Source organism: Dendrobates tinctorius, unplaced genomic scaffold (genome assembly GCF_039654945.1).
Source record: "Dendrobates tinctorius isolate UK_male_01 unplaced genomic scaffold, ASM3965494v1 ptg000014l, whole genome shotgun sequence".
In the NCBI taxonomy this organism is placed as follows: Eukaryota; Metazoa; Chordata; class Amphibia; order Anura; family Dendrobatidae; genus Dendrobates; species Dendrobates tinctorius.
In genome coordinates this window covers 25,304,671-25,330,798 of record NW_027361682.1, presented here as the reverse complement: position 1 = coordinate 25,330,798, position 26,128 = coordinate 25,304,671, and positions in this window count along the sequence as shown.

Genomic DNA, 26,128 nt, shown 5'->3' with positions numbered 1-26,128 from the left:
TAATGTGTTAAATGTAAAAAAAAAAAAAAAAAAAATTACATGCTACATACATACAACATGCATACTACATACATGCTACATTCATACTACATACTACATACTACATACATGCTACATTCATACTACATGCAACATACATACTACATATATACTACATGCATGCTACATACATACTACATGCTACATACATATCACATACATACTACATACATACTACATGCTACATACATACTACATATATACTACATGCATGCTACATACATACTACATGCTACATACATACCACATACATACTACATATATACTACATGCATGCTACATACATACTACATGCTACATACATACCACATACATGCTACATATATACTACATGCATGCTACATACATACTACATGCTACATACATACCACATACATGCTACATATATACTACATGCATGCTACATACATACTACATGCTACATACATACCACATACATGCTACATATATACTACATGCATGCTACATACATACTACATATATACTACATGCATGCTACATACATACTGCATGCTACATACATACTACATGCTACATACATACCACATACATGCTACATATATACTACATGCATGCTACATACATACTACATGCTACATACATACCACATACATGCTACATATATACTACATGCATGCTACATACATACTACATGCTACATACATACCACATACATGCTACATATATACTACATGCATGCTACATACATACTACATATATACTACATGCATGCTACATACATACTACATATATACTACATGCATGCTACATACATACTGCATGCTACATGCATGCTACATACATACTACATACATACTACATGCTACATACATACCACATATATACTACATACATACAATACATTCATACAATACATACATAGACATACAGTACATATAACATAGAGTAACATACTTACCAATACTTGTCACATTGTTCCCCGAAGCCATTGTCGTCTACGGAATAAATATTAACATAACAAACCACAAAAATACTCACCCACGATCCGAAGCAGTCCACGAGTGTGTCCCACGACGATCTTGGGTAGAGAACGGCAGCATCAGCTGTTGCTGCCGTTCTCTACGGGCTGCAGGAATCCAATGACGGAAGGTAGGTATCCTTCCGCACTGTATTCCTCCGCCACTTAAAAAAAAAAAAGTCCCTAGTCTCACTTTATGCCATTGCTGTGTGGGAAATTCCCACGCAGCAATGGCATAAAGTGAGACTAGGGACTTTTTTTTTTTTAAGTGGCGGAGGAATACAGTGCGGAAGGATACCTACCTTCCGTCATTGGATTCCTGCAGCCCGTAGAGAACGGCAGCATCATCTGATGCTGCAGTTCTCTACCCAAGATCGTCGTGGGACACACTCGTGGACTGCTTCGGATCGTGGGTGAGTATTTTTGTGGTTTGTTATGTTAATATTTATTCCGGAAAGACAATGGCTTCGGGGAACAATGTGACAAGTATTGGTAAGTATGTTACTCTATGTTATATGTACTGTATGTCTATGTATGTATTGTATGAATGTATTGTATGTATGTAGTATATATGTGGTATGTATGTAGCATGTAGTATGTATGTAGCATGTATGTAGTATGTATGTAGCATGCAGTATGTATGTAGTATGTATGTAGTATATATGTAGTATGTATGTAGCATGCATGTAGTATGTATGTAGCATGTATGTAGTATGTATGTAGTATATATGTAGTATGTATGTAGCATGTATGTGGTATGTATGTAGCATGTAGTATGTATGTAGCATGCATGTAGTATGTATGTGGTATGTATGTAGCATGTAGTATATATGTAGCATGCATGTAGTATGTATGTAGTATGTATGTAGTATGTATGTAGTATGTATGTAGCATGCATGTAGTATGTATGTAGTATGTATGTAGTATGTATGTAGCATGCAGTATGTATGTAGTATGTATGTAGTATATATGTAGTATGTATGTAGCATGCATGTAGTATGTATGTAGCATGTATGTAGTATGTATGTAGTATATATGTAGTATGTATGTAGCATGTAGTATGTATGTAGTATTTTTTTTTTTTTTTTTTTAACATTTAACACATTAGCCGGATGATGGGACTACTACTGTCCCATCATTGGCTAATGTGTCAATCACTGTCATGGTAGCAGGCATCGCCCGATGGGACTTGTAGTCCCATCGGACGATGCTTGCACAGACCCCCGGACATCAGCACAGCCCCCCGGCAGGCCGGCACAGCCCCCCGGCAGGCCGGTACAGACCCCCACAGGGTGCACAGACCACCGGCAGGCCGGCACAGCCCCCCGGCAGGCCGGTACAGACCCCGGGCAGTCCACACAGCCCCCCGGCAGGCCGGCACAGCCCCCCAGCAGGCCGGCACAGCCCCCCGGCAGGCCGGCAGAGACCCCCGGAAGGCCCGAAATGACGGCGCATCATGATGCGCACACACCGCGCATCATGATGACGTCAGGCCGTCAATCAACTGAACTTCCGATTCCGATGCCGAATTCCGATATTGAAAAAATATCGGAAGTCGGTATCGGAATTCCGATACAGCAAGTATCGGCCGATACCCGATACTTGCGGTATCGGAATGCTCAACACTACTCACCACCAATGAGAGGTCACCACCTCACGAGCATGCCCAGTAGGGTAATTCCCAGACAGCCGCAGGAATGACTGTTCGCCACTGCCTATTGCTAGTTACTATAGCTGAAGCTGGATAGCCAGCAGTTACAAAGCACACAGCACTTGTCTGAGAAGATGCTGAGCCCAAAGTCTCTGCTGAGCAGCACCCACTGCAGTCGAAGCTGAATGGTGGACCGCAGCGGGAGATAAGACTTGGGATCTACCTTGTACAGAGGGAGAATCCCAGTTCCTAACACTCGCACCTCAATACCTGGCACTATAGGTAGATAAATAGAATATATCTATCTATAGATATATAAATATTCACTTATATTTGTTTTGTGTGCACAAACATTACTTTAGAACATGGTATTTGATGATATTATGGTCTTCAATGGAGTATGTAAAAGAAGAAGCTGGACAAAGAAATGACATCACAATTCTTTTTTTTATTAAATAACATATCTTTATTTAGCTAACAAAAACGCATACAAATCTGCATGGAAAAACGCATGAAAATCCGCATCTGCTACATCTAGATGGCAAGCTGCTTTGTTGCATGATGCGAATATTTAGTCTGCCATCCAGCAGAGACATTGAGCTGCGCATGCTTCGCGATGAACTCCTTTCATCTCACTGACATCATCACGAGCGTGAGAAAGTTCACACTCTTGTGGTGCCATCTGAAAAGTCCTGGGAGTTCACAGCCAAAGAACTTAGTTCAACTCACTGTCATCAGTGCGAGTGCCGTAGGAAAAGTTCTAATGGTGCTCAGAGCAAGAACGTGCAGCTCAGTGTCTCTGCTGGATGGCAGGCTGTATAGTCGGATCAAGAAGCCTGCCATCTAGATGTAGCAGAGCTAGACACGTCACGGGACATTTGGAATATTATCTTCTTGGCAGACAGGTGAGGAATATGTTTATTATTTTAATTTTGTTACAGGAGACATTGGTTTCAGTGGATTGGGCGTTGAGGTGAGTGTAGCTGGATTGGTTTAATTTAAAAAAACTCATACCTACATGTGTGACTGGCGTCCTATGCAAGCCTTATCTATGTGCATTTTTTCTACTAGGCAGCCAACCCCTCCATGGTTTGGTAGGTGTGGGGTGGCTGTTTTTATCAGTAGTTTGCACCTGAGCTGCTCCTTGCCTTTATTAGTGGAGGCCTGCTGCATCCTGCTATATGTGCATTTGTCATCAGACAGGGTTTTGGAATGGCCATATCTTGTTGTATGAGCTTTTTTGAATTTTTTTGAATTTTTTCTATGTTAGCTGTTTTGATATTGGTTTAATTTAGACTAATTAAAGGAGTCTTCGTCATTATTTCAGTTAAAGGACTTTATTCCGAGTGTATGTTTTTTATACGATATCACTATGGCGTTACTAACCTCTTGGCTTCATATCACCTGACAATACAAAGGTGACATCACCTCCCCCAACTATCACCTCACTTGGAAGAGTGAAGCTAAGTGCCAAATTTGGCACATCTCAAGGATGCGCCTTTTTTGAGGCAGCTGAGAGCTGATGTTTTTTAGTCTAGGAGGGAGCCAATATCAATGGCCCCTTTCTAAGCTATTGGTATCAGCCCATAGCTGTCTGCCTAGCCTTTGCTGATTAATAGGTGAACCCTGCATAATTTTTTTGGATGGGGTCCCCCATTTTAATAACGGAAAGGCTAAATATACAATTGTGAGCTGATATTAATAGCCTGGGAAGCTCCATGGGAATTACCCCCTTCCCAGGCTATAAACATCGGACCCCAGCTGTCCACTTTCCCTCTGCTGGTTAAGAAAATTTAAGGGTATCCCACGCCATTTTTTTCACATGTTTATTTATTAAAAATCTGTACAGTAAGATACATAATCACTGTATTAATTATATATGTCACCAACATCTATATATCTATCTATTCTATAAGTAGATATCTACTTTATTTTGTCGGGTCCGTCTGTGACTTTACTGTACGCAGCAGATGAATTTACGGCTTTTCAAAGGACATGGGTGTGTAAAAATCGGACGGCACTCGCATGGTCTGAGTGCCGTGTAATTTTTTTTATCACACCCAATGACTTGCATTGGCCACTCTCCGACTGAGATACGTGGACAATCCCAGCATGCTGCAATTTTTTTCTCATCCCGGTCTGAGCTAATTAAAAATTGCAGATGAACAGGGGCACATAGGTTAACAATGGTCAAAGTGCAATCCAATTTTTTTTTTTTATTGGATTGCACTTGTCCATTTTCCCCACAGATTAGTATGAGTCCTAAGACAGAGAATATTCTCTTTGTTGTGGCTTACTGCTAATGCTGTTGCCTGAGGTTCTGAGTTTGAGTCCCATAGAGACTCTCACAGCTGAAATCAGCTTTACATGTGGTATGTCCACCCATGGGCTCTGAATAGTCCCATCATATTTGAGAAGTGAATTCAAAGATTTATCTCAGGTGTGTAACCATCACTCAATTACAACTAAGCATTTTACAGTAGAGCCATGTTCTTGGGATTGGTGGGGGGATCCAGCAGTCAGATCCCCATTGATTTCCAAGTTGTCACCTATCCTTTATATCTCTTGGGATTTGATGAAAAATCTGTATGAGAACCCCAGCCACCAAACTGTCAATTGCCATTTATAGCATAGCATATGCTGTCCTCTTAAAGAAGTTATTCTATTCTGGACATACAGGTCCTACCTGTGGGACCTGTACTTTTCTTGCAAAAGTGGCTCCGTATTAATCCACCACTGTCAATAGAGAGTTGCATGCACGTTTTTCTCCATTCACATCTATAGAAGCTCCAAAATCAGCTGAGCAAGCATTACTTTAAATTTGGATCTTTGCCTGTCAATCCCCTCTTTTGCAATAAAATAAACACAAAAAAGGTTTAATGTATTTGACTAATTTCTTCTTCACAATCTATTTTGAAGCCATGATTTTACCTTCTCTCTTTCTAATGATTGATGCAGATAATATCAGTAATGCTGAATTTATCTAGGGGATTCCACTCATGCAAACATATTTTTTGACTCCCAGAGTCACATTAAATCTGTTTACAAAAAATCAGGAGGGATGGAGGTGAAAAACATATTTGCACTACTCACTTGTTTATATTCCAGGAAGGCCACATGGTCAGATATGATGGAGAAGAGAAATTGCTGCATGTGAAAGATCATAAGAGTGACATTATATATGCTAGAAATCAAACGCCAAATGTAGGTAAATGGCTCTACTAGACTGGAGAATCCCTGATGGGTGCTGCCATTAATCTTGTACCTATTCACGATCAGGATTGTCTGAGTTGGAATCAAGAGGAATAGCTATCGGCCAAGAGTGTATTGGCCCCACACCTATGTAACAGTCCACTTAGCTGGGCCAATAATCATCAAATAAATGCTCGTAAGAATGCTTTGTGGCTTGTCAACATGTAGTTTTGCAAATTCCAGTCGGGCTTATTTAATTATTTTTTTTCAAAAATGGTGTCCTCCTTGGTCATCTCCCATGAAGTCCACTTTGGCTCACACGACGACGGATGGTGCGATCTGACACTGATGTCCCTTGAGCTTGAAGTTCACCTATAATCTGTTTAGAAGTTTTTCTGGGCTCTTTTGTTACCATTCGTATTATCCGCCTCTTTGATTTGTTATCAATTTTCCTCCTGCAGCCACATCCAGGGAGGTTGGCTACAGTCCCATGGAGATTACATTTCTGAATTATACAGTATGTGCAACTGTAGTCACAGGAACATCAAGCTGCTTGGAGATGGTCTTATAACTTTCACCTATAACATGTTTGTCTATAAATTTCTTTCTAATCTCCTGAGACAACTCTTTCCTTCTCTTCCTCTGGTCCATGTTGAGTGTGATACACACCATGTCACCAAACAGCACAGTGAGTATCTGTAGCCCTATACACAAGACCACTCACTGATTCCAAGATTGTAGACACCTGTGATGCTAATTAGTGGACACACTGTGATTTAACATGTCCCTTTTGTAACATTATTTTCAGGGGTACCATCATTTCTGTCCAGGCCTATTCATGAGTTTTGTTTTTTTATATTCTGTGGAAGCATGGTTGAAAAGCAATGTCTGACTTTCATTTGTTCATAGATTTTTGATTTATTATTACTTTTGTCAGATTCAAGTTATTTATGTGATCATTGTGGGTTTTTCTGTCATTAAACGAGGGGTACCAACAATTTTATCCATGTGTGTATGGGGCCCATCATTCACTGGAGCATGATATATGGAGCATCATATGGGGCCCATTATACAGTATACAAAGCATTATATGGGTGCTATCCTGTATGGAGCATTATATAGGGCCCATTTGGTATGGATCAATAAATGGGGCCCATCATATACTGTGTGAAGCATTATATTGGACTCATTAATTTTAAGGGGTTCATTATACTCCATAGGGCACATCCTATACTGTATGGAGAACTATCTGGAGCCTATCATATATTGTATGGAACAATATAGAACATTATATGGGACCCATTATGTATGGAAGCAATATATGGGGCTCATTATACTGTATGGAGCAATATATGGGGTCTATTATACTGTATGGAGCAATAAATGAGGCTCATTATTCTGTATGGATCAATACATATGGCTCATTATACTGTATGGAGCATTATATGGGGTCCATTATTCTGTATGGAGCAATATATGAGGCTCATTATTTTGTATGGAGCATTATATGGGGCCCATTATTCTGTATTGAGCAGTATATGGTGCCTATAATACTGTATGGAGCAATATATGTGGCTCATTTTACTGTATAGAGCATTATATGTGGCTCATTATACTGTATGGAGCATTATATGGGGTTTATTATTGTGTGTGGAGCAATTTATGGGGCTCATTATTCTTTATGGAGCATTATATGGGGCTCATTATAATATATGAGCCCATTATTCTGCCTCATACATTATTTTGCTTCTGGTGTCCTTCGACAGCTCTTTGGTCTTCATCACAGTGGAGTTTGGAGTGTGACTGTTTGAGGTTGTGGACAGGTGTCTTTTATACTGATAACAAGTTCAGACAGGTGACATTATTACAGGTAATGAGTGGAGGACAGAAGAGCCTCTTAAAGAAGAAGTTACAGGTCTGTGAGAGCCAGAAATCTTGCATGTTTTTAGGTGACCAAATACTTATTTTCCACCATAATTTGCTAAATAAAGCTTGCCAAATCAGACAAGGCAATTTTCTGGATTTGTTTTCTCATTTTGACTCTCATAGTTGAGGTCTACCTATTATGTCAATTACAGGCCTCTCTCATCTTTTTAAGTGGGAGAACTTACACAATTGGTGGCTGACTAAATACTTTTTCCCCCACTGTAAGTCTGCAGTTATACGGACTATGACAGACTATGGACAGAGGAAGCATTTCAGACAATCCATTTCATTGGATAACGACTGTTTTTTGGCTTTTACATACAATATGGTGTTTTTATGTTATTGCATTCAGTACTATTCATTGTAATAAACAGTGTTTTCTTTTTACACCAATTTTAGCAGTAGTTATTTTCGAGAATCATTATTCCGAATATAAAAGAAAATGATACTTTTCAATTTTTTGTATCACATAAAGCAACCCTAAAATAGAGTTTAAATAGAGCCAATCATAGCAATAGTCTGTTATAACAATCTGCTTGCCATAAAATGAGTGTAATCCCTGCTGGTTTTTGTAAAATACCCAAATAAGAAAGGAGACCGCCGGCTACAACTTTAAGACATTCAAGTCAGCGCTCAATGTCTCTTCTCACACCTTTCAATCCTGCTTTCCCAAACTAACATATGTATAGAGGCTGTTTGTCCGGACCTCGAGAGTCCTGAAGGAATTCTAATTCACATGGCCAAGCTGAGCAATCTACTTGTCCTCACGACAAGAAAAATTTAGCTGCAGCCAGGAGAGGTGTTGGGAAAACCTAGAGGGAGCCAGGTCTTCTTGCCCTGCCTACCTCACCTTTATTTGCCATTTCCCTCCTATTGGGCAAAGCACTTGACTTTACCCACTGAGAATGCCAACAAGTAGTGACCATGCAAACAATATGCAAAGTTTATTATCCAATGACGCAAAACAGCGAATGTTTAGTGCTACGACATCAAAATCTAAGAGCAGAGAGCACTTCAGGGGAACACTTCTTTAGCGAAAATGTTCTTAAAAATGTATTAAATTAAAAAATAGTGTTCCCTCCATCAGATATTTAGCTAAATTTTAATATTCAATATAAAAAAAATCAAATTTATAGTAAGCACATCAATCGGTGACCACTATGGGGCCTCATCAAATTCATCACCAGAGATGAGCGAATCTTTTGAAATTCAAATTCTCTATCTCCGCCAAATCATTCGCAAAAATCGATTGCCCTGAAAACGTATGTAACACTCTGAGGTCTCCTAGGACTGTATCCAACTAATTTCAAGCTTTTAACATAAACCAAGCCTTAGTAATATCCAAGTGACCTCAAAACTGATGATAACCAACAGCCTGTTCCTTATACATTCTTCTTCTTCACTGCGGTGTTGGCAAACACTATCTGTACAATATTTTCAGACAAACTTACAAAAGAAAGAAAAAAATAAATAAATGTTGGTAATGCCAGCTATAACTTCATAACATAGCCAGTCGGAAAGCCAAGGGTCGGAGAGAATGTGGCTACACGTAAAACAGCTATTATGTTTTGTGTCTCTGATGTGTGAAAAGTGCAATGAAGTTTATGGTTCATCTGTGTCATTTTTTACTCTATTTATTAGATAGTTTAATTAATGTTAATTAATGTTTTAGGGTTTTTTCTACCCATCTTTATTGCTAAGCTGTGTTGTTCTATTAATATCCAGATTTGCCGCTGCTTTCCCTGCCTCTGCTTTTATTAGGGCCGTGATAGTCCTTCCTGATTGACTTTTGCTATTCAATGTTATGTGATAGCTGCAAGTCATTTTGTGGAAGTCCGACTGGTCATGCGGAGACCTTTATAAGTAATTTTTTCGAATTGCAAAATATTCAAATTAACTGGGTTCACTAAATTCCTAAAAAATTGTACATAAATTTGATTTGTTTATCTCTCAATACCACAACAAATATCATCAAGCTGGCTCGCTCTTGTCATCTGCACCTCAAAAACATTTCTAGAATTCGACCTTTTCTTACTTTTGACTCTGCAAAAACTCTTACTGTTTCTCTTATTCATTCTCGTCTCGACTATTGTAACTCTCTTCTAATCGGTCTCCCTCTTACCAAACTCTCCCCTCTCCAATCTGTCTTGAATGCTGCAGCCAGGATCATATTCCTCACCAATCGTTACACCGATGCCTCTACCTTGTGCCAGTCATTACACTGGCTACCCATCCACTCCAGAATTCAGTATAAACTTATTACCCTCACCCACAAAGCCCTCCATGGCTCAGCACCACCCTACATCTCCTCCCTTGTTTCAGTATACCACCCTACCCGCGCCCTCCGTTCTGCTGATAACCTGAGGTTGGTATCCTCAATAGTCAGAACCTCCCACTCCCGTCTCCAAGACTTTACACGTGCCGCGCCAATTCTTTGGAATGCACTTCCCAGGTCAATACGATTAGTCCCCAATCCCCACAATTTTAAGCGTGTCCTGAAAACGCATTTATTCAGACTGGCCTATCGCCTCAACACATTAACCTAACCTATCCCTGTGTGGCAGAGCCAAAAGTTTACCATAACCAGGTTCCCAGCATCATGTTCCCACATGCTTTATGCATCCATTAGCCCTCTGTGTCTGTACTGTTACACACTTAACATTATGGCTGGTCCATACAATCAGGGTAACTGTTACCACCCACCTTTCGTGTCTACCTCTTTCCTCATAGACTGTAAGCTTGTGAGCAGGGCCCTCACTCCTCTTGGTATTGGTTATAATCTACTGTATGTGATTATTGTTATGCTGTAATGTCTATTGTCTGTACAAATCCCCTCTGAAATGTAAAGTGCTGCGGAATATGTCGGCGCTATAAAAATAAAATTTATTATTATTATTATCAAGCGCCTATTGAAAACAAGTGCCCCTAGACTCAACATTAGGATGCAAAATCGTGGAGACCTTTGAAGAACCCAAGAAGAAAAGGATACCAGTATGTGACTCATACTTTGTGGAACCAGGGAACTGGAAGGGCCTTTTAAAGAAAGTATACAGATATCCATTGCAAAATTGTCAATAGTGTTCAATTATTCCTGCGATTATTCCATTGAATCAGTCTAGTGTAAACTTAATGAGAGGTTGTTTAAGACAAAGAACCCAACCTATCGATAACCCAATACTTGTACAGATGGAATATGGAATATGGAAAATGGAGGGGTGACCAGAACCAAATATTCACCAAAGTAACTTACTGTAAATAGGAATTAACTGGTTATACAATATATGTGACATTACAGTACACAATCAATAGGGTCACCTGGTTATTAGATTTCTGTAAATACCATGAGATATTTTGAGTGGCTTTATTTACCATCTTCATCAATAAAATATACAATATAGAAGCTTGATGATGCTAGCAGTGATATTAGAGACAGGGATATAGTACTATCTGTACACGCATCAATTTCATGGAGAGGCAGGAAGGCAGTCAAATCTGTGCCTAGAGCAATTTCAACTGAAGGCAATACAGTGAGGCCTCTTTCACACATCAGGTTTTCGCCGTCAGGCGCGATCCGGTGCTTTTGACAAAAACCGGATCCGGCGAAATGCAATGCCGGATCCGTTTTCCCCCCCATTGACTTGCATTAAAGCCGGATCGAGCCGGATGGCCATGTGTTTCATCTGGTTTTCGCCGGATCCGGCAATGTGCCGCGATCCGGCGTCTGTAAAAAACGTCTACTGTAACGTTTTTTGTCTCCGGCGAAAAAGCCGGACACGCCGGATCCGGCTTTTTCACACAATGAAAGCCTATGAGCGCCGCAATGCGCCTGATCCGGCGACAGCCTGATCCGGTGGCCGGATCCGGTTTTTTTGGTCTGAGCATGCTCAGTAGCTCTGCCCACGAGACATATATAAAAGCAAGACAGTGGGACCCTCAGCCACACCCAACATGCCACCCAAGCCAAGAACCAGGAGCAGGAGAAGGCAGGAGACATCTGCAGCAGCACCATCAGCACTACCACCACCACGCCAAATGGAGCAGCAAATGGAACATGCTGAGGAGGGGAGTCCAGCAGCAGATGAGAGACGGTAATTATCAAATCCCCCATTCCTCCAAACTAGGGCCATGGAATATCAAGATATTCATTGGCCCTTTGTTTCTCTTTATTCAACAGCTGCCCAAGAGATGCAGCAGCAGCAATGGCAGCAGCAGGAACACCACCCACAGCCATGGAGTCTGGCCAGCAGGAAGACAGCACATCTTCTTCTGGGAGCCCTCCCTCGCATCGTCAGCGTTTGATGTTAAGTTTTTATTTCCAAAATCCATCATCTCTGTAATATATGTCTATTCATTGCCTTTTATTTCAAAACAGGAATCACAAGATGAAGGGGAGCTCCCAGAAGAAGAAGGAAGGGGTGGACAGACACCTGGAGTGGGCTCACAATTGGTAAGATTTTGGCATCAAACGCAGAAACACAACATCACACTACACACAACACATAGAAAACAATGTTCTGCAGACCACACACAGCAAACAAATGCCTACATCCAAAGACATAACATTTTTTGTTTTCTTCTCTAGTCTTCCCAATCTGGTGCTCGGCCAAGAGGTCCTCGCAGTGCCTCCCAGGGTCGTCGGCGACAGCAACGCGGCGGTCACCAGCGTGTAAGTATAAATATTTTTGCTTTGTTTTTTTGCACTTATTTCATTTCTTTTGTGGAGGCTAATTATGTTATTTTTGTCTTTTTCTTTAACAGCCTTCACAGCGTGCTCCCGACTCTGACGGTGAGGATGGAGGAATCGATGTGGACCACCTCATCGATCTCGTCAGAGAAAGGGAGCCGCTCTGGAATATGGCTGACCGCCGCCACGCTGACCTGATTGTTACCCGGCGACTCTGGGAGGAAATCTGTTCGCTCCTTGTGGACCGCTGGGAGGACCTCGATGCTCGGGCCCAGATTAAAGAGCGTAAGTATATACAGTACCGGTTGCTTGATGTAAACCAGTGTTTCCCGAACAACAGTCCTCGTGGTCCCCACGGATCATGTGTTCAGGATTTCTATTTACTATGGAAATACTGAAAACATGACCCCTGGGGACCATGAGGACTGGAGTTTGGGAAACACTGATGTTGTATACTAACCACTCCTTTCTCGTTTCAGGGAACAGAATTGTGAAGCGGTGGCGGTCTGTGAGGGATCGTTTCAAGAAGGAGTTCAATAAAGAGATGCGGGCCCCGAGTGGATCTGGAGGACGCAGGAGCAAGTACAAGTACGCACAAGCCCTGTCGTTCCTCCGGGAAACAATGGTCACTAGAAGGTAAATATTACACACCACATGTGAAAAAAAATGTTAGATGTAACTTTTTTTTTTCAGCCAGGGCCATACCATGTCACTATTTTAATTGTTTTTTTTTCTCTTTATTCCACAGCACGGTGAGCAGCACTCGGGAGCCTGCACGATTGGACCCTTCTGAGGCGATCCCTGAGGAGACCGGCACCGAGGGACACTTCGATCGCCCCGGTACATCTGCACCTTCCCAGCCTTCCCACACATTCGACCCATCTGTCCTATCCACCAGCACAGGAGCATCGTGGCCGCCTACATTACATGAAGCTGCTGGTGAGGAGATCGATTTCCCTTTACCCCACCCTTCTGCCCCTGCCACCTCTAGTACACCTGCGGGTACTGGGCGGCAGCGGCAGAGGGGTCAGGCAAAGACTTATGCGCCAGAGTTCTTGCATCTGAATGCATCTTTCCAGAACTGTCTAAAAGTCTTGTCAGAGCAAATCTCCGCAGGCTTTCAGCAGATCAACTCCAGCATTCTGGAGGTGAAGACACTTCTGCAAACCATGCATTCAGAAGCAAGATCTTCGCCAAACCACACCTTTTTCAGGTCTGTTGTGGAGCGCATGGAAACGCTATCTCCTACCCAGCAGATGCATGTAATGCATTCATGCCACGGTGCTCTACAGCAGGTTACCTCCCAACCTTCACCTCCCACCACTGTAGTTCCTCCACCTGCACCCCCTCCAGCCACTTTCCATCCTCCCCCTCCTATTACATCTGCACCCCCTCCAGCCACTTTCCATCCTCCCCCTCCTATTACATCTGCACCCCCTCCAGCCACTTTCCATCCTCCCCCTCCTATTACATACCATCCACCTCCCCAGTACCAGCAACCTCCCCAGTACCAGCAACCTCCCCAGTACCAGCAACCTCCCCACTTCCAGCAACCTGCCCCGTACCAAACTCCTTCCCCGTACCAAACTCCTTCCCCATACAACTTTCCATCAACATCATCTGCTCCTACAGTCCCTGCCCAACCCTCCACTCCACCGCCCACCACCTCTTCTGCCTCCCACATGTCCACCCATTCTGTAGCTTTTTCCACACCATCACCTCTAACTGTTCCTTCCCCACCACGATCCCAATCCTCTCTCCACACTCCCAGTGTCGAAGTGTCCCGCAGCCCCTCCAGCAGTATTTCCACCCCACACTACACAGATTTATGATGTGTTTTGTAATAAAAATGCCCAGTTGGTTTCAAACCTTTATTACAAAAAAGTTTTTTTAACTTTAAAAACAGTTTACAAAAAAAAAATATTTTAAATAAAAGTTAAATTATTGTTTACACTGGTTGTCTGTCATTTCTTTCTGCGGCGAAATATGTTTAAAAAAAAGGTTAAATACAGGGTATTTAAAAGGTAAAAAGGTATTCAAAACCAGGTATATAACTGTGGGTAAATTTTAGCTTTTTGCCACAGTTGTGTTCCTGGTTGTGTTTGAAGCAAAGTATTTCACCTAAAAAGTTGTGTTTATTGTTGGTGATTTCCTAACAATGTACACAACTTTTGTTAAAAGGTGAAATACTTTGCATAAAACACAACAAGGTACACACCTGTGGCCTAAAGCTAAAAATAGAGACCATGACAAGATAGCCAACTTTGGTTGGCAAAGGTATATACTGTTGGTACAGAAGGTACACAAGTTTGGTTGGGCACAAATCTTTCACACTCTGTCATCCTGCCAGTGTACTCTGCCTTGAGGTGACATAAAGTATAGTGCAAAATTGTCCCTCATTACTGAAACCGTCACAGAACTTCTAGTGGTAATGTCATGGTAATCTTGCAAGGTGGTTTCTTCAGAGGTGTCCTCAATGGAAATGGGTTCCTTGCAGATAACAAAATTGTGGAGTACCACGCACGCTTTGATCACCTCGTCCACAGTTTCTGTCTTGAGGTTGATCGCAGTCAATAGGACCCGCCATTTGGCTGTCAGAATACCAAAGGTACATTCAACCATTCTTCTTGCTCTTGTGAGGCGGTAATGAAAAATTTGTTTTGTTCTTGTCAATCCTCTGCTAGAGTACGGTTTCAAAAGGTGTTCTGACAGCTGGAAGGCTTCATCCCCTACACAGACAAATGGCATAGGTGGACCAGATGTTTGCGGCAGCAGTCTAGGGGGTGGGAACTGGAAGGTGTTTCCATACAGTTTACGCCCCATGGCAGACAGTTTGAAAACTTGAGAGTCATTGGAGCAGCCATAGGCCCCAATATCAACAGCAATAAATTTGTATTCCGCGTCAGCGATGGCCATGAGGACAATTGAAAAATATTTCTTGTAATTGAAATATTCCGATCCCGATCCGGCTGGCTTTACAATGCGGATATGTTTCCCGTCCACAGCGCCCAAGCAGTTGGGAAACTGACATATCTGTTGAAACTTTTCTGAAATTTCAATCCACCTCTCTGTTGTGGGCTCTGGTAAAAACTCTTCAGCTAAGGAGTCCCACAGTGCACGGCATGTGTACTTCACTATTCCAGATATGGTGGAAATCCCGAGTCTGTACTGGAAATGCAGTGACGAAAGGGATTCTCCAGTTGCAAGAAATCTGTGGGGAATTAAAAAACAATCAATTAGTTTTAAATCACAGCATTACATACCAAAACTCAGCTATAACACTTGGAGATACAAACTACCACCAACAAGATTGCAGTGAAAGTGTGCTCTGATGCGAGCACATCCAATAAATGTGGCTTACCTTAAAGTCACCATCAGACGCTCTGCGGGTGAAACAGAGAAGCGGCAATAGGTGTCTGCTTTTCTTATGAGGTGTGCAATGCGCTCCACCAAGTAATCAAAATTCTCCATTTTCATCCGAACATATCCAAAAAATTTATCCGGGTTTCGTCGAAGGTCCATGCAGAGTGTAGAATAGACCCCACGCGTCATTCTCTTGGCTGTGATGGGGTGGATCCACAAACGTCGTCTACGATGCCTGATGCGCTGCTGTCTCTCTCTCTCCTTCTCCAGAACAATCACCCTCAAACGATTTGCCTCTGCTGTAAAATCCGCCAAATTCTTCAAAATATTTCCAATCACAACATCCATCTTCGCCAGTAACTTGCTCTTCTCTCCAACCTGCACTTTCTCCTCTACAACCTGTCAAAGAAGGGCTGTAGGAACACGCTATATATAGTTTTCCAGTAGCCAATCCCGTTTGGAAGGCCACAAGGGGTGTTTTTAAAAACCGGATCCGGCGGATAGAAAAACGGATGAACCGGATGAGACGGATCCGGTTTTGTCTGTCAAGAACAAGACGGATCCGGCAGAAAACCGGATCCGTCACATCCGGTTTTACAAAACATTTGCCGGATCCGGCGTTCCGGCACGACGCCGGATCGCGCCTGACGCCGAAAACCTGATGTGTGAAAGTAGCCTAATACAATCTTTGCCTAAACCAATTACATGGAGAGGCAGAGTGTTAGAACAATCTGTGCCTACATGCAAAGGCAAGGAGGCTGTAAACTCTACTTCCAGAGAAAAGCAGGGAGGCGGTGCAATCTGGGTTTATATCAATTACTAGGAGATACAGCAATACAATTTGTGCCTCCATCATTTATTGTAAGAAGCAGAGAGGCAGTAAAAACTGTACTTGACGTCATTTACAGGGAGAGGCAGGAAGGCTGTACAATCAAGGCCAACATTAATTGCAGGTAGAGACAAGAAGGCAGTACAGTCTGTGCCTACATTACCGAAATTACATGGAGACAAGGTAGCTGTTCATCTGTGCCTACATAAATTACATTAAGAGGCAAGGAGGCAGTAAACTAGGCAGTAAATTGTATTTTATTTGCAGTGAGAGGCAGGGAGAGATTATGAGGTAGTACAATCTGCGTTTCCATAATTTATGGTGAAAGCCAGGGAGGCAGCCAAAACTGTACTTACATCATTTACAGGGAGAGGCAGAAAGGCAGTACAACCTGTGTCAAAACCAGTTATAGGAAAAAGCAGGGAAGCAGTACAATCTGTGCCAAAACCAATTATAGGAAAAAGCAGGGAAGCAGTACAATCTGTTCCAAATCCAATTATAGAGAGAGGTAGGGAGGCAGTACAATCTGTGCCAAAACCAATTATAGAGAGAGGTAGGGAGGCAGTACAATCTGTGCCAAAACCAATTGTAGAGTAAGGCAAGGAGGCAGTACAATCTGTGCCAAAACCAATTGTAGAGTAAGGCAAGGAGGCAGTACAATCTGTGCCAAAACCAATTATAGAGTAAGGCAGGGAGGCAGTACAAACTGTGCCAAAAACAATTGTAGAATTGTAGAGAAAGGCAAGGAGGCAGTACAATCTGTGTCTACATCTTATACGTGCTGAGTTGGGGAGGCAGTGCAGTCTGGCCACCCATATCACTTATGTACTTCCTTCCTGCTTCACAGCGCACACCATACTCTTCCTCCCTCTTCACTGTGAGCCAACGCTTCTGACATTGAATGGTCCTTTGACGTCATGATGCACTTTGTGATATTCAACATGTGTCAATCAAAGCAACCAAGTTTTAGGTTATGCCTGTTATTTGTGACGTCAGAAGCCTACTTGACCCTGGAGGATCTATCACAGAGTGAAGATGGAGGAAGAGGACATCGTGAACGATCGAGCAGTAAAGAAGATGCTGGAAGGAGCTGTGCACATCTCAAGTGTATCTTAAGAACAGGGCATCTTCACACTCTTTTGGCAGGGAAGACGTGGCCGCACATGTGTTGTAAAAAACAAAAACTCCATCAGAGAACAGGGTATGCTCCACGCCCATACATTCCAGAACATCACCGAAAGGAGGCTTGTTTTCGAGATAGATGCAGGTCTCAAATGTGGAGCCTGCATCTATCATACATGTCCTATGAATATGCCATGAATGTACGATACGTGATTACTTTAATAGGAAGCTGTAGGATTTATTCACCGGGTTTATAGGGAATGGCTATGGGTTTGCATTGTTTTTTCAGCCTTAACATAATTAGGTGTCTCCTTCTCCAGGGCAGGGCATCCATCTTTATTCTGAGGGTTTTTTTAATCATCAATTAATTGCTGTGGGCGGTAATAGCATGGTTGCATTTTATGTAACTTTCCCAAGGTATCATCCTTGTTAATGAATGTTTTCTTTCTATTTCCATAAGTCATGAGATGACACCCACCCTTGTGTATAATTTTACCCCGCCAATTAATTTTGCTTGTTTGCCCTCCTGCAAATTATTGGTAAAGAAACTAGAGGAAGCAGGCACAGGTTCAAGCGTTTCCACCACAAATATTGTTTTTCTGTTTTGGAGGTGTAAACGCAATAGAAAGTTTGTAATAGGGTCGATGAATCAACGAATATAGACGGGAAGGTCAGGGTGAGCCGCACCGATGCCAGGTTGTGTGCTTCATTGTTGATTTAGAAGCCAAAGAAGAGCAAAAGCAAACTGATTTGATTACACAAGTCTGAAAACATATCGATAAATGTGGTTTTTACTTTTTGGAGATGCAGCATTCACGTTTTATTTGCACCTCTTGGACTTCAGGTCTCTGATGTCAATGCGTTTGCACTGGCTGCAGAAGTGAAGCTTGAAGATCTTGGCTCCTGATGCAGAATCTGTACCTGGGAACCGTGTCTAACTGTACAGAGTTTCCATTTATGCACTGTTAACTTATATGTTTTTTTTTCTTGGGTTTTGTTTGTGAAATGTCCACAGTGTGAACGTGCTCTTACACAGTACACGTATACCAACTTATGCTCTGGATAATTTATTTGGTGTTTCTGTAATTTTTTTACCTTTTACAAACAGGGATATGGCCTCCATTTCTGCACCAGGCATTTCATCTGTATAACTTCCCATGGATAGGTGTCTGAACAATCGGGCCCCTGTCCTGCTCTGCCATTATTCACATTGAGGTCGGCTGACTGTAAGTTTTTAATACTAGAGACAGGGTAGGACTGTCCCGACTGGGTACACCTTGTTACGGTGGGATGGCTTTTACAATTTTTGATCAAAATAGTGTTAACGAAGTACCCTATGTTACTTACATTATGCATTATAGCAACTTACTTATTTACTTACTACAGAGTCTTTGCTCATTTTTTATTCTCTTGGATTTTGTTTGTCAAATGGCCAAAGTATGAAAGTGTTCTTCCACATTGCATGTATACCAACTTATGCTCATTTCTTTACTTTTTCCGTTTTATAATATTGTTGTCTTCTTATGTGACATTTTAAGCCCTTTGTGGCATCAAGGTCCATGAAGATCAATGTGCTCCCTGTGGCACAGAGGTCCACCAAAGCCTATGACAGCGATCTGACCATAGAGGTTGAACGTTGAAGATCTTGGTTCCAAATGTATAATCTGCCCCAGGGTTCCTTTAATTTCCACTGCACATGATTTCAATTTATATACTCTGCTATTTTTACTGCGGTCTTCTTATTATGCATTTTTGTCTTCTTATGGCACTAAGGTCTACTGAGGTCTGTGCTGGATGCACAGTAAAACTTGGTGATCTTGGTGACTTATGCAAAAGTGCATAAGCTGCCCATGTATACAAAATCTCTTTTACATGCTCTGTTATACTCTGCTACATCCATCTCGAGGTCCCAGGTCTGACAGACAGACTCGCATGGAAGGGTTCTATGGCAATTCATTGCCCCCAGTGACAGGCTAATTTTGGCCCTAGCAACCCACTGCATATGACCACTGCTAGCACTTCACCTTACTCCTTCTAACTGAACTTGGCACTTCATGAATTTGACACCAACTATCTCCTCCCAATCTGGGCTGGACATTACACTGTCTAGGCTATACTGCAACCTCAGGGGGGTTTTGCTTCAGATACATGCATTACTATAAAATACATTAAACCACTGAGATTGTCAGAGAATGGAACACCACTTTCATCACTCCCACAAGCAAGGTCAACGCAGCCAGCCCCCTTCTCTTTCACACCAATGTACAGTCAGAAAAAAGGGTCTGGCTTAGTTATTGATTTGAGCAATCAGCCTTCTCTAACTATGCATTGGCTGTGGCAGAGAGGAGAGATGGGAAAAAAATTGATAGAAGTTTGCTGCTAGCGCCCTTCCCTATAACATCAATGACAGTCAGGAAAGAGGCTGGCTTAACTATTGATTTGAACAATCAGCCAGCCACCTTCTCTGACTATGCATGGGCTGTGACAGAGAAGGGGAATGGCTTCGCTATTGAAATAAGGGTGCAGCCAGCCCCCTTCTTTAACTATGTTTTAGCTGTGGCAGAGAAGGGGGATGACTGTGTTAGTGAAATAGGTATACAGCCATACCCCTTCTTTTTACATCAATGCATAATCAGAAAGGGGGGCTGTCTGGGATATTGATATGAGCAGTCAGCCAGCCCCCTTCCTTGACTATGCATTGGCTGTGACAGAAAAGGGTGATGGGTTAGCTATTGAAATTATGCAGCCATCCCCCTTCGCACACAGCTCTTGTTAAACATGTCATACTTGATATGCTTTCTTATGGAGTATTTTTGGGTGGTGTTCTTTTTTTCTTTGCACATTTTTCTTATGGCTTTTTTTTTAAAGTTATTTAGTCTGGTGGATACGCAAGAAAAATCCTCCACTGACCCAGAAAATGCAATACAGGTGAAAAAAATGTACAAAAAAAATCATTTTAATAAAAAAAATTGTTAAAAGAGTGATGCAAAAAAAGTCACAGCATTCCTAAAAAGTGCAAGGGAAGCCGCCTTCCGTGATGACAGGTTCACTTTAAAAGAAACTTTCAAGCCTCCATTCCCACCAGTGTAACTTCGACTTTCCTAATATAGGCAGCCTTGAGATATCTTCTGTATCACTGTGTCGGGACCGTCCTTCCAGGTGGCAGCAGAATATATAGTTTTGCATCTACATGACTGGTAACAATGTCTGTCAGCATCATGCTGGAGATTAGCTACTTCTCGCAGATGGTGTTCAGAACACATAGATCTGCTCTTTGTATCCGGCTGTTATCAAATTGTAAATATGTGAAATATAAGAGGAAAATGTGACCGTGAATCACTAAATATATTTCCTACACATTGTATCTACAATGAGAGTTGATTCATTATTTCTGCTTTATTAGGGTAAAGCCATGAACGATGACTGCAGCCTAGCCGATTTATATCCCCTGGCTCTGAAATCCACTATCAGTATCATTAGAGGCACATACTGCTGCCTAATTACTCCCCAATGCTCTACACTGCAGGTCTGATTCCTTATCATGGTTATTTTACTCCACCACACCTAATATATCCGTATGATATCAGCCGGCACTACCCAACAAAAATCACATGTTCTAGGTTACAGTAAAGATTGGCCATGGTGAATTTCAACGCCCAATTGATCTTTTTCGCTTTTTTACAGATTTGTCTAATAGCAAAAGGCAGAGGTTGCAGTACGATTCTCAGCCACTACACCATGTATGGCGCTGTGACATTTCTTTCAATAAGCTGATTGGTGGGAAAGCTGGAAGCTAACCCTACCTAAGGATGGGTCCTTAATATCAATGTCCTGGTAAATCTATTTCATTCTATTCCTCAATACAACTAACTACCCTCTACTCCTAGCACCCCAGCGTTCTGGCAAATAAAGCAGCCATGGCACATTGGAAAAGGAACAGTTCCAAAAATAGTTTGGTAATGATTATGACTGGCACTGCAACATCTCTTCTATTCACTTGAATGGAGCACAAGTCGCAGTACCAATCTTGGCCACTGAAAAATGTTTGGTGCTGTGACATTTTTGATGGCCCCTTAATCAGCCGATCAGTGAAGATGCTAGGAGTCAGACTTCCATAATCAATTTTTTAAGTCCTGAAATTTTTTGTTTTTACCCAGGCTCACAGGAAGCGGCACAGCTCTGTGCATACATTGTGTAGCGGTGAGGAATAATATATGAGAGATTGCACTACCAATCATGGCCACTAGAGAAAGGAGAATTAAATTGCGGGAATACAGTCCATCGGTCAGTTTTGTGGTCACTGGCCGGGTGGCTCACGAATCTCTCACCTTATGGAATCCCCGGCACGGTGGCATAGCCTAATTAGCCAGGATAGCACTATATTGTCATTGTGGTGTGACGTACAAATAATATCGCCCAGCCAGGCTAACCAAAGTCCAGAGACTACTGACTTGGCTGATGAACTGGAGTCCTACAAGAAGATCTACCCATCTCTACTAGCCACCAAACAATGCAATTTATGGTGCATTGTAGCAACTTCAACCAGTTGATTGTTGGCAGTCAATGGGCCACCACTATTAAAGGTCTGATAAACCCCTTTATTTGGGTAGTAAATGCCTCTACTAAGACGAGTCAAGAAAAGTATGTTCTCAACAATACTGTGTGACTTGCAGAAACAGAGCCGTTAACTTCAGCGGGAATAGTCGCGAAGAATGCGGAAGCGTCCGTCTCTGGATCCGCTCTTGGAGTGATTTCTGCTTGTTGTTGTTAACTCCTATTAGCAGGCATTTGCTTCCTCTTTTCTGTGTACCAGGAGAACTTCTATGAAATTAATGAGGTGTTTCAAGTTAAACTTTGGAGAAGTCTAGTTACTGACAGAAAGATTATTTGTGTTTTGGGAACTTTTTGAACTTGGGTCTCTCCACACTTAAGCAGCTCTGATGGCATTTACTTCCCCATTAGGGAAATAAACAAGAATCTACTCGTCTGCTGTTTGACCACTTGAACCCAAGTATGTTTGGACTTAAAGGGAAACTCCATTTTTTGATAAAAATCTACAGAAAATATTTCAATAGCTCAGTAAATGCTTCACATCTCCGCTACTGTTTAATAATTTGAGTTTTTGTTTTATTTCTTTTAGATGCATTCTTCCATTGTTTCAAATGCCTGGGCCCTAATGCTAAATCCACAACGAGGCCCTTCACTTGTCATGTGCTGAGCTCAGCTTGCTATCTCTATTTCTAAAAAAATGGTCAAAATTGTGGAAGATAAAAAAAAAGCGTTTGGTGTATACAGATTTTTAAGAAATGTATCCGTCTCTATGGTTACAGACTACAAACAAACCCATTGTGAAGTCAGATCCTGAAGCCATGCATTATTCAACCATGTTTGCCCCCTCTTCTAGAAAAGATACAGTCCATAAAGGATAGATGGGATGGCCACATGGCTGCAGGATCAGACTACATACGGGATTTGTTTGTAGTCTGTAACCATAGAAACTAATTAAAATTGTTGGATGAATTATCAACAATCTTAAATACATAGACGATACACCATTGAGTAGATGGTGTGAAGAGCGTATTATTGATTCTCCAGATGGAAAGCTCGAACATAGGACTGCTAGTCAGCACAAAGAAGACAAATATATTGACTGCTGTCAGATACGACAGGGACACATTTGAGATGGACGAAGGCGACTGGAAGCTGTAAATGACCTTAACCTACTTCGAGCGATGATCAATTAAGATGCAGCGACGACATCGGACATCCAAATTATTATGCAAATTATATTTTTCTTTGATTTTCCTAAATGGTCAGTGCAAATGACAGTCAGTCTAATAAAAGTCATCACCCGCTAGAGTATACATCAAATTTTATTGAAGAAACCTCCTAATGATAACAGTATAATCTCCAAAATGACTAAAAACTCAAAATGCACTGTTCCAAATTATTAGGCACAGTAGAATTTCTAAACATTTGATATGTTTTAAAGAACTGAAAATGCTCATTTGTGGAATTTGCAGCATTAGGAGGTCACATTCACTGAACAAAAAAGCTATTTAACTCCAAAACATCCTAACAGGCCAAGTTACATGTTAACTGTAATGTAAGATATGATTTTGCAGAACTTTCTAGAATCTCCCATTGCTACACACTGAGGAGACCAGCCTGTCATTTAGCTGCAACCCCCCTCTTCCCCCACAACACACACACCAGTGTCTTCCTGCTTGCAGCTCTGTGAAATCTGAGATCACAATGAGGATTCTCTCTTCCCCCCCTCCCAGCACAGCCAGGAAAGGAAGTCTTTTGTTCTCTAGACATGTGCTGGGATCAATATGGGAAATATTAAAACAAGTCATATTGCAAAAACCATACATCACAGAGATATAATAATCACATTTCTGTGATCTGCTTGGACCCGGCTTCCCTACGGTGGCTCTTGCAAAGTTCTAACACCCCCATAAACTGAGATATGGATTGCTCCCAAATGGAGTGTCTTAAGTATGGCATGTCTGATGTTGTTTTATTATATTCGATAAACTGCAACCAACTAGACCATCTGTGAGTTTATACGAGCTTTTCTTGTCTAGATATAGTTAGTATAAGTTTTTAGTGAAATTGATACTTAGAGAGTAGGGGGGTTGAACCTCACCAGACTGCCCCTTTTGTGATGTCACAGACCCTGGGCTATAAGGTACCCCTCCCGTACAGTGCTTCAGTTTGAGCTGCAGATTCCCTGCTAGAAAGATCTGTCGATGTCTTGGGATGTCTGGTTGCGGCCCATCCCCCAGCCACATGGTCTGCCTAATACCAACTAAGCATATGTAAGTGTTAATCTCTGTTTTCTTAATCCTTTTGTTTTATACTGCATTGTACATATTTAATGTCTCAATTTATAACAATTTTTATCTGTGTAATCACTGCCCACATTTTGGGAATAAATGATAAAATCTATCAGTCTGCCTTCATGCTCTAAGAAACGAACTATGCGCCTTTGTTAGATAATCAATACTAATTTGGAGGTTTGCCACGGACCCTCTTAATTAACTCTTTGATTAAGTGAATCGCGGCTGGTGGCAGCGTGGTGTGTGCGGTTGGTTAGGCTAGTTGGCAATTCAGAAGGGTCTTATATTGCTGAATGAGGGGCTGAGGCCCAAAGCATTGATAATTCCCTTACTGCAATTGTCTAATTGCCCGGGCACAACAAGCAGCCCATCCGGCGACTAATTATCCTAGGTGCAGTTCCCTGACTGACCTGAGGGTAAGGGGGGCGCCGGAGAGCTGTGAGTTCCAAAGTGGAACTGAGAAGGTGGGATATACATAAATCCCCGCAGTTCTTGGAAGGTGGTTAGCAGTGGTGGGGCTCCAAAATAACCCCCTGCGGTAAATTGTTAGAGCGAGATTTTTTTTTTGTATATTTTTGTCACATGGTACCAGTGGCGGGATAACTAAGATAAGCCCCCACTGTGCCTGTGATAGCCGTGTGCCGGCAGTGCGTCACATCCCTCCGTCCACTGACATACCCATGTCAGTGGTGGGATCGTGACATATTGGTGGCACAGGGTGCGGTCTTTCATCACAATTTGGTGGCAGCGGCCTGCTGTCGCCACATTAACATAGGAACCCTTCTTTGATATCACCTTCACAATTCTTGCATCCATTGAACTTGTGAGTTTTTGGAGAGTTTCTTCTTGTATTTCTTTGCATGAAGTCGGAATAGCCTCTCAGAGCTGCTGTTTTGATGTGAACTGCCTCCAAACCTCATAGATCTTTTGCTTGATGATACTCCAAAGGTTCTCTATAGGGCTGAGGTCAGGGGAAGATGGTGGCCACACCATGAGTTTATCTCCTTTATGCCCATAGCAGCCAATGACTCAGAGGTATTCTTTGCAGCATTAGATGGTGCATTGTCATGCATGAAGATGATTTTGCTCCTGAAGGCACGTTTCTGCTTTTTATACCATGGAAGAAAGCTGTCAGTCAGAAGCTCTATATACTTTGCAGAGGTCATTTTCACACCTTCAGGAACCTTAAAGGGCCCTACCAGCTGTTTCCCCATGATTCCGGACCAAAACATGACTCCTCCACCTCCTTGCTGATGTCGCAGCCTTGTTGGGACATGGTGGCCATCCACCAACCATCCACTACTCCATCCATCTGGACCATCCAGGGTTGCTTGACACTCATCAGTAAACAAGACTGTTTGAAAATTAGTCTTCAGGTATGTCTGGGCCCACTGCAGCCTTTTCTGCTTGTGAGCACTGTTTAGGGGTAGCCGAATTGTAGGTTTATGCACCACAGCAAGCCTTTGAAGGATCCTACACCTTGAGGTTCGAGGGACTC